General features: G+C 39.8%; 1 protein-coding gene across 14 annotated transcripts in view; it reads right to left on the bottom strand.

Moving 5' to 3' along the window:
* The window catches only part of ERC1 (ELKS/RAB6-interacting/CAST family member 1), a 633,143-nt gene extending 623,691 nt beyond the window's left edge, over positions 1 to 9,452 (bottom strand). For 11 of the 14 annotated variants that reach the window (XM_079140318.1, XM_079140309.1, XM_079140311.1 and 8 more), the window contains exon 1: positions 8,253 to 8,509. The gene's annotated coding sequence lies outside the window, so the exon portion shown is untranslated. Of the gene's footprint in view, positions 1 to 8,252; positions 8,510 to 8,601 lie in introns of those variants that run through there. The other 3 variants (XM_079140313.1, XM_079140314.1, XM_079140315.1) reach the window with 3 other exon arrangements.
* Between the last annotated feature and the right edge of the window lie 5,189 nt (positions 9,453 to 14,641).

Here is a 14,641-nt window from a genome sequence, read left to right as displayed (position 1 = left end):
ACCCTATCTCTAAATAAAATCTAAAAAAAGGCTGGGGATGTGGCTCAGTGGGTAAGAACCCCTGGATTCAATCCCTGGTACAAAAAAAAAAAAATTCTTAAGCAGGACATAAAAAGCACTAACCAGGGGCTAGCGTTATGGCTCAATGGTAGAGCACTTGCCTCACTTGTGTGAGGCACTAGGTTCAATCCTTAGCACCACATAAAATAAACAAATAAAATAAAGGTACTGTGTCCATCTACAACTAAAATAGATTTTTTTAAAAAGCACTAACCAGGGGCTGGGGATATAGCTCAGTTGGTAGAGTGCTTGACTCGCAAGCACAAAGCCTTGGGTTCAAATCCCCAGCACCGCAAAAAAAAAAAAAAAAAAAAAAAAAAAAAAAAAAAAAAAAAGCACTAACCAAAAAGGTTCAGATTATTTGGACCACATAAAAATTCAAAACTCCTATTTTTCAAAAACATTAAAGAGAACCAAGATAGAAAACTACACAGCGAATATTTGCAACATAAGTAATCCAAGGGCTTCTATACAAAATACGCAAGAAACTCCCTAAAAATTAATTAGAAAGACAAACAGAAAATGAACAAGACATCTGAATAAGCATTTCCCAAAAGAGGTTTTCCCAGAAACCAAGAAACCAGTTTTTTCTGTCCAATGAATCTATGCTATACATGCAACCCATCCACTATCACTCAGCGGCTGTCTAGACTATCAAACCAACTGTCCCAGTATTGTGTTCAAGTAACCCTTACATGGTTATTTAATGCTACATCATAATTAGAAAAAAAACTAAAATAATATAAAATAATATACATAAAGCAGTGATCAGATGAAAACTGTCCATTCATCACATAACACATCTGTATCTGTAATCTAAGCTACCTGGGAAGCTGGAGGCAGCCTCAATAACTCAGGGAAACCTCATCCCAAAATAAAATGAAAAAAGTCTGGTGATATGGCTCAGTGGTAGAGCATTTCCGTAGTATGCCCAAGGCCCTAGGTTCAATTCTCAGTACTACTACAGCAACAACAAAAGGTGAACCCAGTGGTGAAGCCTGTAATCCCAGCAATTCAGGAGGCTGAGGGAGGAGGACTACAAATTCAAGGTCAACCTCAGCAACTTACCAATACCCTGTCTCAAAATAAAAACTAAAAAGGTCTGGCAATATAGCTCAGTGGTCAAGCACCTCAGGGTTCAATCCCCTGTACCAAAAGAAAAAAGAAACATAGGGGCTTACTTCCTTCTTTGGTGAACCACTAAAAATGACAGTTCAATCACTGCTACCCTCCTGAAGCAGAGCACTGATCATGTGACTCCTAATCAAAATCTATGATCACAGATTGAAAGGAATTTTCAAAACATCTAGCAAACACTCAATGCTTGGAACCCAGCACAGGATGCAATACTTCACAAAAATATTCACACCATCACTAAACAGCAAAGATTTTAATCAAAAAGGAATAGTAAAATGGAAAGTAGTGGAGACCACCCCCCCTTTATTTCTGGCTTAAGCAAACAATAATATCACTGAATGAATTAAGAAACACCAAAGAAAGAGCATACATTCAATTTTGGACATATTAAGCTTAAGAAACATCCATAGTAGATGAAGAAAAATGAGGAGGGGATGATATGATCCCCCCAAAATTCAAATATTTAATGAATAGATAAAGAGTCAAAAAGTTACAGAGAAAGGGTCTAGGAACCAGTAAGAGAAACAGAAGCATACTCTGAAGATCACCCCCCCACCCCCAGAGAAAAGAGAGCTTTACAAAGGAAGGAGAAATCAACTGTCAAAAGCTGCTGTAGTAGGCAGTCTGGAAAATGGCTCTGAATGATCTCTGCCTCCCAATGTTGATGTCATTGTGAAATTCCACCTTCAGTGTGTTGGATCTAGTGACAAGCTTGTAATGAACACAATGCAGCAAAAGTGATAGCACATCACTTCCAAGATCAGGCTACAAAAAAACTGACTAATATCTCCTCTGTTCCCCTACAGAGGTGTTGATAGGAGAAGCAAGGTGCCATGTTGTAGTAATCCTATGCAGAGACCTGAATGGCAAGGGACTCATTTCTCCAGCAAATGGCCCACAAAGACTTGAGGCCTGCCAATAGCCACATGAGTGAGCCTGGAAGTAGAACCCCCCCCCCCCCAGTCACCAGTGGAGCTCTAAGATGACTGGGGCCTTAGTCAACACCTCTCCAGCCTGATGGGAGACCCTGAATCAGAGGCACCAACCACACCCAAATTCCTGATCCACAGAAACTATGAAACTATAAATGTTCTGTTATTATAAGTTTGAGGATCATATGTTATGTACCAATAGACAACTAGTATGACTGCTAAAAGGTTAAGAGGAAACAGAAAAATAGCCACTGCTGATGTTCAAAATTTCCTATTTTCATTGGCTATTTTCAGTTTCAGTAAAATAATGGAAGCAAACATAGAAATAGGTTGAGAAGAAAATCAAAGATGAAGAAATGGAAATGTAGAAAACTCAAAGAAGTTTGGCTACAAAGCAGAGAATAACAGAGCACTAAAGTATGAAATTGGAGGTATTACGTTAAGATAGAGACTTTTTAAGTTTAAAAGAGGATAATAAAAAGCCAATCTAGTGGAAACTATACTCTCACGGAAACTCCTATATAAAACTCCTCAAAATTTCCTCATTAACTCTGCCTTAAATGAAAACTGGCTTTCTAATCAGGACACCTCTTGCCACGTAGCCCTTTCAAGAGAGGCTATTTGGTCTCTCACAGGCCCCACACAATATTGGGAGATGAAGCTGGTACCTTTCTTTTTCCCAATGACACTGCCAGACCATTATTCCTCCACCCTCATGAAAATCCTTACTCTAACTCTGACGCTAATCAACAACACTATCTTCTACCTCCACCTCTTCATTATCACCTAACAACCACCTGGACATTCCCCACACTCAGGGACTATATGGGCAACAAGTTAACAGTTGTCACAATCCTCTGTGCCACACCACTCCTGCTATCATTCTGCTCATTTCAATACACACATTGAGATGACGCTTGGGTCATCTAACATTAGTTCCTCAAATTCTTCATCCCCAGTAGCAACTGTTTTCTGGGTTTAGTCACTCAATCAGGTGTGAATTAACTTAATATAATTATTTTCCATTCATTCCTCAAATATTTACTAAGTACCTACTATTTGCTCAGTAGAGAACACATAACGGGGACTGGAGATATAGCTTAGTGGGTAGAATGCTTGCCTCAAATGCACAAGGCCCTGGGTTCAATTCCCAGCACCACAGGGGAAAAAAAGAGAGAGAATGTGTTAGAGTTCACTTAACAGTTACTGTCCTCATGAAATCCAAACTTTACGTCATATTTTCTAAAAAGACATCATGAAATAAATCTAGCTGAAGTCTAACCACGTAACTACTACATTTCCTTTATTTAGCAATCAAGAAACTGTATCAAGCATACAAAACCAGAATTACTGTCTGATGTGACTTAATAAATCCGTGTAGGATCCTAGTAATCACTATTTCCTTTGATAAGAGCTCTAAAACTACCTTTCAGATAATCTATTCTAAAGTAATAACAAAGTTCAATATTAGATTGGAAGATATAATATATTGTATCTTTATGCAATTTTAGAATAGCTAAAGGCTATTGCACAGAATGGCACTGGGAGGTAAAACAATAAACCGGAACAGGATGGCCTACAGGAAAAAAGAGATAGGGAAAAAGACTTCTTCCCCAATATTATTTTGTATCTTTTGATTTGGTACATATTACCTATTTTTTTATAAAGTTAAGTACACATAGACTAATACAATTATAAATACCATGTACCTTCATACAAGTACACACTTCCAGTGCCTATCTTGTTCTGCAAAGAAGAATGAAGTAATTTTTAAAAACCAATCTAGCGGCCAGGTACAGTGATTCATGCCTATAATCACAGTACTTGGAGGCTGAAACACGAGGACCAGAAGTTAAAGGTCAGCCTCCACAACTTAACAAGACCCTGTCTCAAAATAAAATAAAAAGGGTTAGAGGTGTAGCTCAGTAGAAAAAGGTCTCTGGATTCAATCCCCAGTACTGGTGGGAAAAACAAAACAATTTGGGAGAAGTAAAAAACTGAAACATTCTTAATACTTGTCTCATCTATCACTAAAAGATATTTAGTCATCTCTCTATTGCTAGATATTATAGTCAAGCAGAATTTGCTTACTCAACACTCTGACACATCTTTAAACAATGACACAGTAGATCATTTTAATCTCCCTGAAAACTTCCTTTCCATCACTTCCACAACATCACTCTCCCTGAGTTTTTCTCCTTACTCACAGACCTCTTATCAGCCTGCTGGGTTACTCTTCATTTCTCCAGTGGATCTAGAAGGCAAGTGCCATGAAAGTAGATGTTTCTCACAGCTTTGTTCACTGCTATATGCCCCAATGCCTAAAACAGCACTTAGAACCATACGTATTAAGTAACTGCTGAATAAATGAATCAGTGCCCCAAGTTTCAGATGTCTGGATCTCTTTTCTACCTCAATCCACTCTCCTGATGATCTCACCATCTCTTCATTTTACATGCCAGCTGAAAATCGGCAAATTCTTCACTCTTCCTAGACATTTTTCCTAAACTTGTTTTTTCCCCCAAACATGTTCCACAAACTGCCACCTCTATCTCAGTTACTGACAACCTCATTCTTCTAGTTCTTCAGGCCAAAAACTTGAGTTATTCTTTACTCTTCTGCTTTGCTCACATCCCACACCCAACCACCGGCAAACACTATAGGTCTACTCTCAAAACAGACCCAAAGTCCAACTACTTCTCACACTTCATCTTGCTATCACCTGGGTCACAGTCACTCTCATCTATAGCACTGCAAGAGAACCTCCTGACTACTACCCTGCACCCTGCCTTACTTCTACCCTGCACCCCAGCTCTAAAGTCCCACAAAGTGGTCGGAGTCATTATTTTACAACATAAATCAGATTATGTCAATCTTCCACAGCCACTCCCATACCTCACTCAATGTAAAACTTAGAAACTTTCCTGGTCTACATGCCTCCTGCAACCTCGTCCCCATTCCGTAACCTCTTCTCTTGCTTCATTTCTCTTCATGGCACTTATTAACATCTAAAATTCATTTACAGATTTATTTACCTGTTTTATCATCTATTTCCTCACCTAAAATGAAAGCTCCATGATGATCCAGATTTTTATTCACTTTGTTCACTGCTATACTGCCAGCACCTAGAATACCTAGTATGTAATACATGCTCAATATGTATTTATTAAATGAATGAATAAATAATGTTCATGGTAAAAACTTCAAAAGATGTTAGTGAACCAAATAATTATGTGCCAGGGCTGTTGAAACTATAGAACTAACTCATTTAACCAACCTATGAAGTTAGGTATTACTGTTATTATTCCCATTTTGCAGATGAAGAAATTGAGATACAGGCTAAGGGTAAGAAACTAAGGTTAAGCAGCCTGCCTTAGATCATACAATGGCAAGGTCAGGATTTAAACTAAGGCACGGTGACTCCAAGAGCACACAATCCAAGACATGGAAAGACCTGAATAGGCATAGATAGAATTAAATTATATTCTATAGCATGACTATGCTAAAATTATTTTATAGTTCTCTGAAAACTGATAATCAGTGTACTGATTATTATTTGACTAATCACAATATTTTGCTCCCTGCCTGATCTTTCTCTATCAATGTTTCTAAATATACTACATATAAAATGCTCATTTTAACAGCACTCATGCTACTTCTAAAAGCATAAACATAGTGCAAAACAGAGTGCTACTGACATGAGAACATTCATTTTTAAGTTTCTAATACTAATGCTGAATTAACAAACTTGACATACTAATTTAAGGATTTAGCAATGAAGAGGAAACAAAAAACACCTCATCAGAGTCAACAAGGAATCCCAAAGAATGACTAGTAAGCAACATTTCTTAAATAATGTAATAGAGACTAGGCACAGTGATGTGCACCTGTAACCCCTGCAACTTGGGAGGCTGAAGTAAGAAGACTGCAAGTTCAAGTTCAGCCTGGGCAACTTAGTAAGACCTTGTCTCAAAATAAAAATTAAGAAAGGGTTAGGGATATAATTCTGTGTAAGATACCCTGGGTTAAATTCCCAGTACTCCCCCACAAAAAAAAAAAAAAAAAAATTATAGAATTTTTTTTCAGTCATAAGAAATTCTAAACAAGTCACTAGGTTGCTTCTAAATTGGACTTTCCTCCAAATTACATGATTTCATCCCTGTGAAGTGAATATTCACACCTCACATCCAACAATGCAAATATCATTTAGGAGTATATACACACACTTTCACTCAATATCTTAGTTCTCATTTGTCCCAATTAATTAAATCACTGTACAATCTAAAAGCCAAAATATGTGGATTTTAAGTTTTCCTTCCAATTAATCCAAAATCAAAATCAGTCACTATATCAACTTATAATTCAATCTGTCTGAACATTTGTTTAATATTAAATTTACAATTATAAATTGAAACACATTCTCACTTAATAGATTTATTATATACTGTTTCCTCTAAATCTCTTTAAGCAGAAGTACTTGCAAGAGGAAAATGGTCTGCTCATTAAGTAGGCATGTAAAAATGGCAAATGATCTGCAACTACTAAAACTAATCTGTATATTTCTCTCTTGGGTTCCAGGAAAGCACTTTCCTGGCTAATTTCCTAAATAAATTGGGTAAGCCTTGGGAAAAGTCACTGCTTAAATTCAATCTCATGATGGTTTCTCTTCCTCCATAAATGAATTATTGAGAGACATGCCTACTAACATCCATTACATAATACATGTCCACCACAGGACCTGTTCTCTGAAAAATAAATAGCTTAAATAGCTTAATTCATAGGTAAGATCAGTGAATACTGTAATTTAACAGGAAGCAGAAATCCAGAAGATTCACACTTACTGTCCTAAGTTGTGAAACATCAATGTGAACACTCTACATTGTTAATTCAGTGACACATCTCCAACAAAGTGAGACACATGCTCCCAAAATGTTATTAGAGCATTTTAAAGCACTTGACTTTAAGAACATGTCTCAGAAACTGAGGAACCTACCTTTATAAAAATATATATATATTTATATATATATATAAATATAAATGATGGATATATATATCTATTGCATTTTTAAAGTGCTGAATAAAGACATAAATACATCCACAATTGAGAAATAAAAATAATCTCCAAGACTTCAGTGCTGAACACAAAATGTCTAAAAGTCCAGGTCTACTGAAAAACAAGCTGTAAAAGACAGCTGTGCCTTGAAACATTTAAGCGTATTTCATACAATTACCTTCAAAAGAACTGTTCAAATTGTTCATTTTGCCCACTCAAAGCAGTCAACAACAACCACCTGCAACTACTACTCAGAAAAATGTCTTTCAAAGTAATCATCTGAGTCTTAGGCCTCCTCTTAAGAGGCCAGAATAAAGATTGCTTGGAAAAAAATTTTTTAACTGATATAAAGAGATCTTTTAGGAACAAGGTTAAGAAAACTGAAAGACAACACCTTTAAGGAGCTAAAAGTAAATGAGAGCTATTTCCTAAAGGTTGGTGCCAGAATGAAGTTGTCTAAACCCAAGATCTCCCTCTTTTTGGGTCTAAAACTTCAGATCCATCCATGCTCACAATTTAACCCAACCCGAGGCAAAAACACAGGGATTCACTTCCCTCCCTCACCCCCTACCCGCCCCGTCAGGAAAAGAAAATAAAACAACCAAGACGCTAAAGTAGAAATGTGAGATTTAGTGCAAAGCTTCTCCAACTGCTTGGAAGGCAACATCCACAGCTCATCCTCCTTTTGAAATAAAGCCCTTCGTCTTCTACCTCACCATTTCAAAAAAAAAAAAAAATCATCTTCAACATTTTACATCAACCACCTAAACCCCCAGATCCACCATGACCGCACACCAACCACAGGGCTCGCCACTACCTCTCGTGGAACATCACACCTCATACCCGCTAAGACCCGGGTCCTCCCAGGGTCCAGAGCCCCCACCTCCCACCTTAGCCCAAGGTCCGCACCGCCACCGCCTCAGCTCCCGCCCAATCCCGAAGCTCGGCTGGGTGGAGCCCGCCGGTGGGCTGGGGTGGGCTGGGGTGGGCTGGGGTGGGATCCGCCCTCCCGTACTTCCCCATCCCCCCCCCAGCAGGCAGTGGAGGGGGAGGGGGTCCTGACGCCTCACCTACAGCTCCGCCCCTCCCCGGGGGCGCTCTGCCCTGCCCAGCTAGGGCCGGGGGCGAGGAGCCGGGTAGGAAAAGCAGAAGCCTCAGCGCCAGCGACAGGCGGGAAGCGCGAGGTCTCGCCCGACTTCCGAGCTGCCGCCACCACGGCCGTCTCACCCTCGTCCGGGCTGCTTCTGCTGTTGCTGCCACTGCCGCCCGGGCGCCCCCGCCGCAGCCACTACCACAGCCGCCGCCGCCGCCACAGCCACGGCGCGGCCCGGGCACCCGCGACGTCACCGTGCCCCGCCCCCTGCGCGAGACACCTAGCCCCGCCCCCAGACCCGGCCGCGCGTCGCGCGTGCTCCTTACTCGGCTCCCCTCCCTGCTTTCCCTCACCCTCTTGGGAACTCCACTTGGGGTCCGCAGCATCTGGGCGCCTCCCGAGGCGCGCCGACATAGGGTCCGACAAGAAGAGTGACTTGGGGCTACGGTGGTATCTCGGCGCTGAAGCCGAGTAGACGGCGCGGAGTGTACACACGTACACACGGCCCTGCGGTCACCGGAGGGGAGCGCCAGGGCAGCTCTGGCGAGAGGCGGTAGGTGGGAACGAGCCGAGGCGGCGCTTGTCTCCTCCTGCTTGCCGTAGGAAGTGGACTCTTGGAAGCCCGAAGAGCGGACTCGCCTCTTTCCCAAACCTTACAGTCGCTCCACCCCCTCTTTCGCGGCCCGTTACAGGAATCCGGCCACCGCCACCACCGTGAGGAGTACTTAGTATTGTGTCTAGAGTCACGGCTGCGGTGGGCAGCCTTTGTCCAAGGAGCCTTCGATTTTCCTCTCGCTCTTAGCTTTTGTGTCCGGGAAAGCCAAGTGCTCTGATAGGAAACAAGGGTGCTGTCCATAGGGGCATCGCAGAAACCCCTCGGCACTGTAGGTCGTTTTCCTTTCCTGGAGATTATACCAGGACAGGAGAGCGTGGGCGGAAATTAATGTCCAAATGCAGTCCCTGCGCTGTGCCAAATGCTGGACTACGTTACCTGTTTAATTTAGCCCTTACAACACCAAGGCGAATCTACGGGCAACCGGTCCCTAGTTGGAATGCAACCTAATTTTCTCATGCTGAATTGCTGTCGGTTTTCGTTTTGTCAGAGCCATGCCAAGAGGTTTACAGCAGCCATTAATTTAAGGATGTAGATAAATTATCACCAAACCGACCGAGTGGTGTGAATTATATTTATTCCCCGCCTCTTAGTGTTTATTAAGATAAAATGCCTTTGAGATGAGAGGAATTCAGAGTCGTCATTTCATTCACACCTTCCACTACCATAATTAACTACTTTCCACTCCCTCACAATTTCATTAAATCCTCCCCCCGTCTCTCTTTAGTATTCTCATTCATTCACCAAATTCTGTTTGTTCCCGCCTAGGTTCTCTTAATTTTTCACTCCCAGGATACACTTGGATCATTGCAACTCTTGGGGACCTGAAGGCTCCCCCTTCAGTACTTCCAACATATGACTACTAATTGTTAAGAGGATGTGCTGCCTGACAAGGTGACTGTACAGCCGCCATGAGACTGGCATCCTAAACTAATTCATTTCCTGGATATTCAGGTACTTACCTAAGAAAAGAAAGCCCTTTCCTTTAACTATTTCAAGATCTTATCTCAGCTTTAAAGTCTAATGGAATTTCCCTTACCAGGTTTTGGACTTGGCTTGGGACCTGTCCCCTTTCTTCTTTCCAGTTTCTGCCTTTGGTAATGGCAATATCTATTCTATGCATGCCCCCACCATTGTATTCTCTTGAAGCACATAACTTGTCTGATTCACAACTGGAGAGGAATTTTGCCTCAGGATGAGTCAAGTCTCACCCATACCTGATTTAGCTAATACAGATTGAGTATCCTTTATCTGAAATGCCACGACTAGAAGTGTTTCAGATTTGGCTTTTTTTTTTTTTTAATACGCATATATATAAAATGGGCTATCTTAGGGATGGGACCCAAGTCTAAACAAAGTTCATATGTTTCATATGTACCTTATCTTGAAGGTCTTTTATGTAATATTTTTTTCTTTCTTTTTTTTATTATTGTAAACAAATGGGATACATGTTCTTTGTAATATTTTAATAACTACATAAAAACAAAGTTTCATAGAATTTTCCACTTGCAGCATCATGTCAGCACTCAAAATTTTTTGGATTTTGAGCATTTCAGATTTCCGGATTGAGGATGCTTCACCTGTATTTTTCTGCTTAGTTTTGTTTTGTTTTTAAAGATGGAATATCCTTATGTTGCCCAGGCTAGTCTGGAACTCCTGGGAACTAGGGATCCTCCTGCCTCAGCCTCCTAAGTGCTGAAATACAAGCATGTGCTGCCACATCCATCTTAATCTGTATATAGACAAGACTTTGGGCTTATCTACATACAGATTTCAGATACAGTTGAGCTACTGAAATGGTTAAGACTTTTGAAGCTGTTGGTATAGGGTGAATGAAATTTTCATGTGAGAAGGACATGAATGTTGAGGGTATGGAGAGCACAGCATTATGGATTGAATTGGGTTCCCTTAAAACTCATGTTGAAATTTTATTCCCCAATGAGATCATACCCAATCTAGTATTTTGGTGTGACAGCCCTAGCAGACCAATATAGATAGTACAAAGAAAATGAAAAGACAACACAGAATGGGGAAAAGTTTTGCAAACCATGTATCTGCTATTCTGTCTAGAGCATATAAATCAGAATTAAACAATAAAAACACTACCCCATTTAAAAACAAGGAATACTGAATATAGTGGCACTTGCCTTTGATCCCAGTGATTCTGGAGCCTGAGGCAAGAGGATTAAAAGTTCAAGGCCAACCTAGACAATGTGTATCAAAACCCTGTCTCAAAATAAAATAAAAAGAACTGGGAATATAACTCAGTGGTAGAGTGCCCCTGGGTTCAAGCCCCAGTACCATTAAAAAAAAAAAAAAAAAATTTAATTTTTAAAGGAAAGGATCTGAAGAGATATTTCTCAAAATATATTCAAATTGCCAATAAGGACATGAAAAGTTCCTCAACACAGTCATTAGGAAAACACAAAACTGAAACAAGATACCACATTAAACGCATTAAGATGACTAAAATAGCAGCTCAGAGGCTGAGGCAAGAGATCTGGGGTTCAAAGCCATCCTCAGCAACTATGCAACTCAGTGAAACCCTGTCTCTAAATAAAACACAAAATAGGGCTGGGGATGTGACTCAGCAGTGGAGTGCCCCTGTATTCAATCCCCAATACCCTCCCCACTAAAAAAGATGGCTAAAATAAAAAAGACCTGATAATGTGTTGGTTAGGGTGTGGAGAATTGGAACCTTCATATATTGCTACAGGGAATGTAAAATGATATTTATATCATTTGTAAAATAATCTGGCAGTCCTTTGAAAAGTTAAAAGTTTCCCTATGACCCACGAGTTCCACTTCTACGTATATAACCGAGAAAGTGGAAAACATGTCCACATGAAAATCTGTACATGAATATTGCAGCATTATAATAAATATACAGTAGAAAAATATGAGGTGTTTATGTAGGAGAACCCCTAGTTTTTCATTTATTGCTGGCTTGCACGAAAATGAGGGTGTTATCCTTAAAGACTTAGTGGCCTATAAACAACATTTTTCCCTCGCTAGTTTGGAAATTGATAGCTATTGGAAGTGGCAGAGATGAGGGTTGGCTGCCCTGGCAGCACTCTAGGCATAAGTCAAATTTAAGTCAGTCCCACATGTCTCCTATTCAAGGACCAGAGTAAAGGAGTAGTATTTTTCTCATGGTGAAAGGCAAGCATATGAGAGACAAAACCACAGAAACTCATGTGACCAGAAGTCCTATGTGCTCACATGTTATTAACAAACCAAGTAATGTAGTCAGGTCCAACATAATGGTGTAAAGAAGTATACTCTGCCCATTCATTCCATAGAGTAGAGGGAGAGAAGGAAAAAGGGAAAGAAAATGAGTTGGCCCTATCTTTTAGAAAATTTAATACAAATTGTGCACTCCACTAATGCATATATCTCATGGTTAAAACTTAGTTTATACAAAATCAAATATAAAAATTTAGTATATTGTCATTCTTTGTCTGAAGGCAGATAAGAAATACAGCTCTGGGGCTGGGGCTGTAGCTCAGTGGCATAGTGCTTGCCTAGCACGTGTGAGGTACTGGATTTGATCCTCAGCAGCACCACATAAAAATAAATAGAAGTATTCTTTAAAAAAAAAAAAAAAGAAATACAGCCTTAATTCTGGATTGTCATGTACCCAGTTAAAATTAAGAATATCTATTACTGCCAGTCACAGTAGCTCACACCTGTAATCCCACTGGCTCTGGAGGCTGAGGCAGGAGGATGGGGAGTTCAGAGCCAGCCTCAGCAATGTAGCAAGGCCCTGAGCAACTCAGTTAGACCTTGTCTCTAAATAAAATATAAAAAGTGCTGGGGATGTGACTCAGTGGTTAAGTACCCCTGGGTTCAATCCCTGGTACCAAAAAAAAAAAAAAAACAACTATTACTAAAAACCATGAATCAATAAGTGGGATGCCGACAAACTAAAAAGCTGCACAGCAAAGGAAACAAGAAACAAGAGAATGAAAAGAGCCTACAGAATGGGAGAAAATCATGGCCAGCTACTCCTCTAAAGGTATTAATATTCAGGATATATAAAGAACTCAAAACCAACACACACACACACACACACACACACAATCAGTAAGTGGTGCAAAGGAACTAAACAGAAACTTGTCAAAAGAAGAAACACAAATGGCCAACAAATGTATGAAAAAATTTCAACATCTCAATCAGGGAAATGCAAATCAAAACTACACTAAGGTTTCATCTTACTGCAGTCAGAATGGCAATGATCCAGAAACAAACAATAAATGCTGCTAAGGTTGGGGTGCGGGGGGGAAGGAACACTTATACATTGTTGGTGGAACTACAGACTAATACATTCACTCTGGAAAGCAGTATGGAGATTCCTCAAAAAACTAGGAATGGAACTACCATGTGATCCAGCTATTCCACTCCTTGATATTTTCCCAAAAGATCTAAAATCGGCATATATAGTCACCTCAATGTTTATAGCAGCATAGTTCACAATAGCTAAATTATGAAATCAACCCAGGTGCCTGTCAATAGGTTAAGAAATTATAATAAACAATGGAGTTCTACTCAGCCATAAAAAGAATGAAATTACAATATTTGCTGGTAACGAACGGAAATGGAGAATATCATGCCAAGTGAAATAAGCCAAACTCAAAACTAAAAGGTCAAATGTTTTCTCTCGTGGAAGCTAGAGTAAAGGAAAGGAAAGGAGGAGGGAAGGATAGTACAACTTGAAGATAAAGGGAAGAGCAGTAAATTAGAAGGAAGAGATTGAGAGGCAGAGTGGAAGGAAGGGTAAGAGGAGGCCATGCAGAGTGGATTATTTAAAAATCATGTTATGTGCTATGTGATATACCACAAGGAATTTCATCTTAATGCATAAGTGAAAAGAACCAATCACACATAAACAAATAGACAAGTGAAAGAAAGTCTAGTAAATAGAGGAAGGAGAATGGGAGATGGGAGGGAAAAGAAGAAGAGAAAAAGGGGGAATCATGAACTGAAATTTAATTCTATACATGTATGAGTTTGTCAGGATGAACCCAACTACTATGTATAACTATAAAGCTCTAATAAAAAATTAACAATTCCCTTATACTCCTAGTTCAGCTTTTCTTTAAATCATAAGAAAATACTATAAATTTTTTTTATTTTTCATTTTTTTCCATTTGGTATATGCTTTATTCTGTTAAGGTTTTGAATTAAATATAAAATGATGATAATGAAAATATTTAATAATGGAATACATTTGAATCAAGTTACGTAAAAAGCCAGCCATGGTGGCACACGCTTATAATCCCAGCGGCTAGGGAGGCTGAGGCAGGAGGATCACCTCAGCAGGTTCAAAGCAGCCTCAGCAATTTAGCAAAGCTATCAGCAACCTAGCAAGACCCTCTCTCAAAATGAAAAAGACTAGGATTGTGGCTTAGAGGTTAAGCATCTTTGGGTTCAATCCTTGGTACCAAAATAAGATATATATTAAAAATTTAAAAAAAAAAAAAACACTACCAGGCAGGTGCCATTGTGCACACCTTTGATACCAACTACTTAGGAGGCTGAGGCACGAGGTAAATTCAAGTCCAGCCTGAGTAACTTAACAAGACTCTGCCTCAAAATACAAAATTAAAAAAAAAAAAAAAAAATCATAGTACTGACTCTACCACTGATTTACATCACCAGCACTTTTTATTTTTATTTTGAGATAGGGTTTCACTAAGTTGCCCAGGCAGGCCACCAGCTTGTGATTAAACTGCCTCAACCTCTCAAATTGC

The sequence above is a fragment of the Sciurus vulgaris genome, assembly GCF_902686455.1.
Source record: "Sciurus vulgaris genome assembly, chromosome: 5".
NCBI classification, from domain to species: domain Eukaryota; kingdom Metazoa; phylum Chordata; class Mammalia; order Rodentia; family Sciuridae; genus Sciurus; species Sciurus vulgaris.
This window is presented reverse-complemented; position numbering and strand designations above follow the sequence as displayed.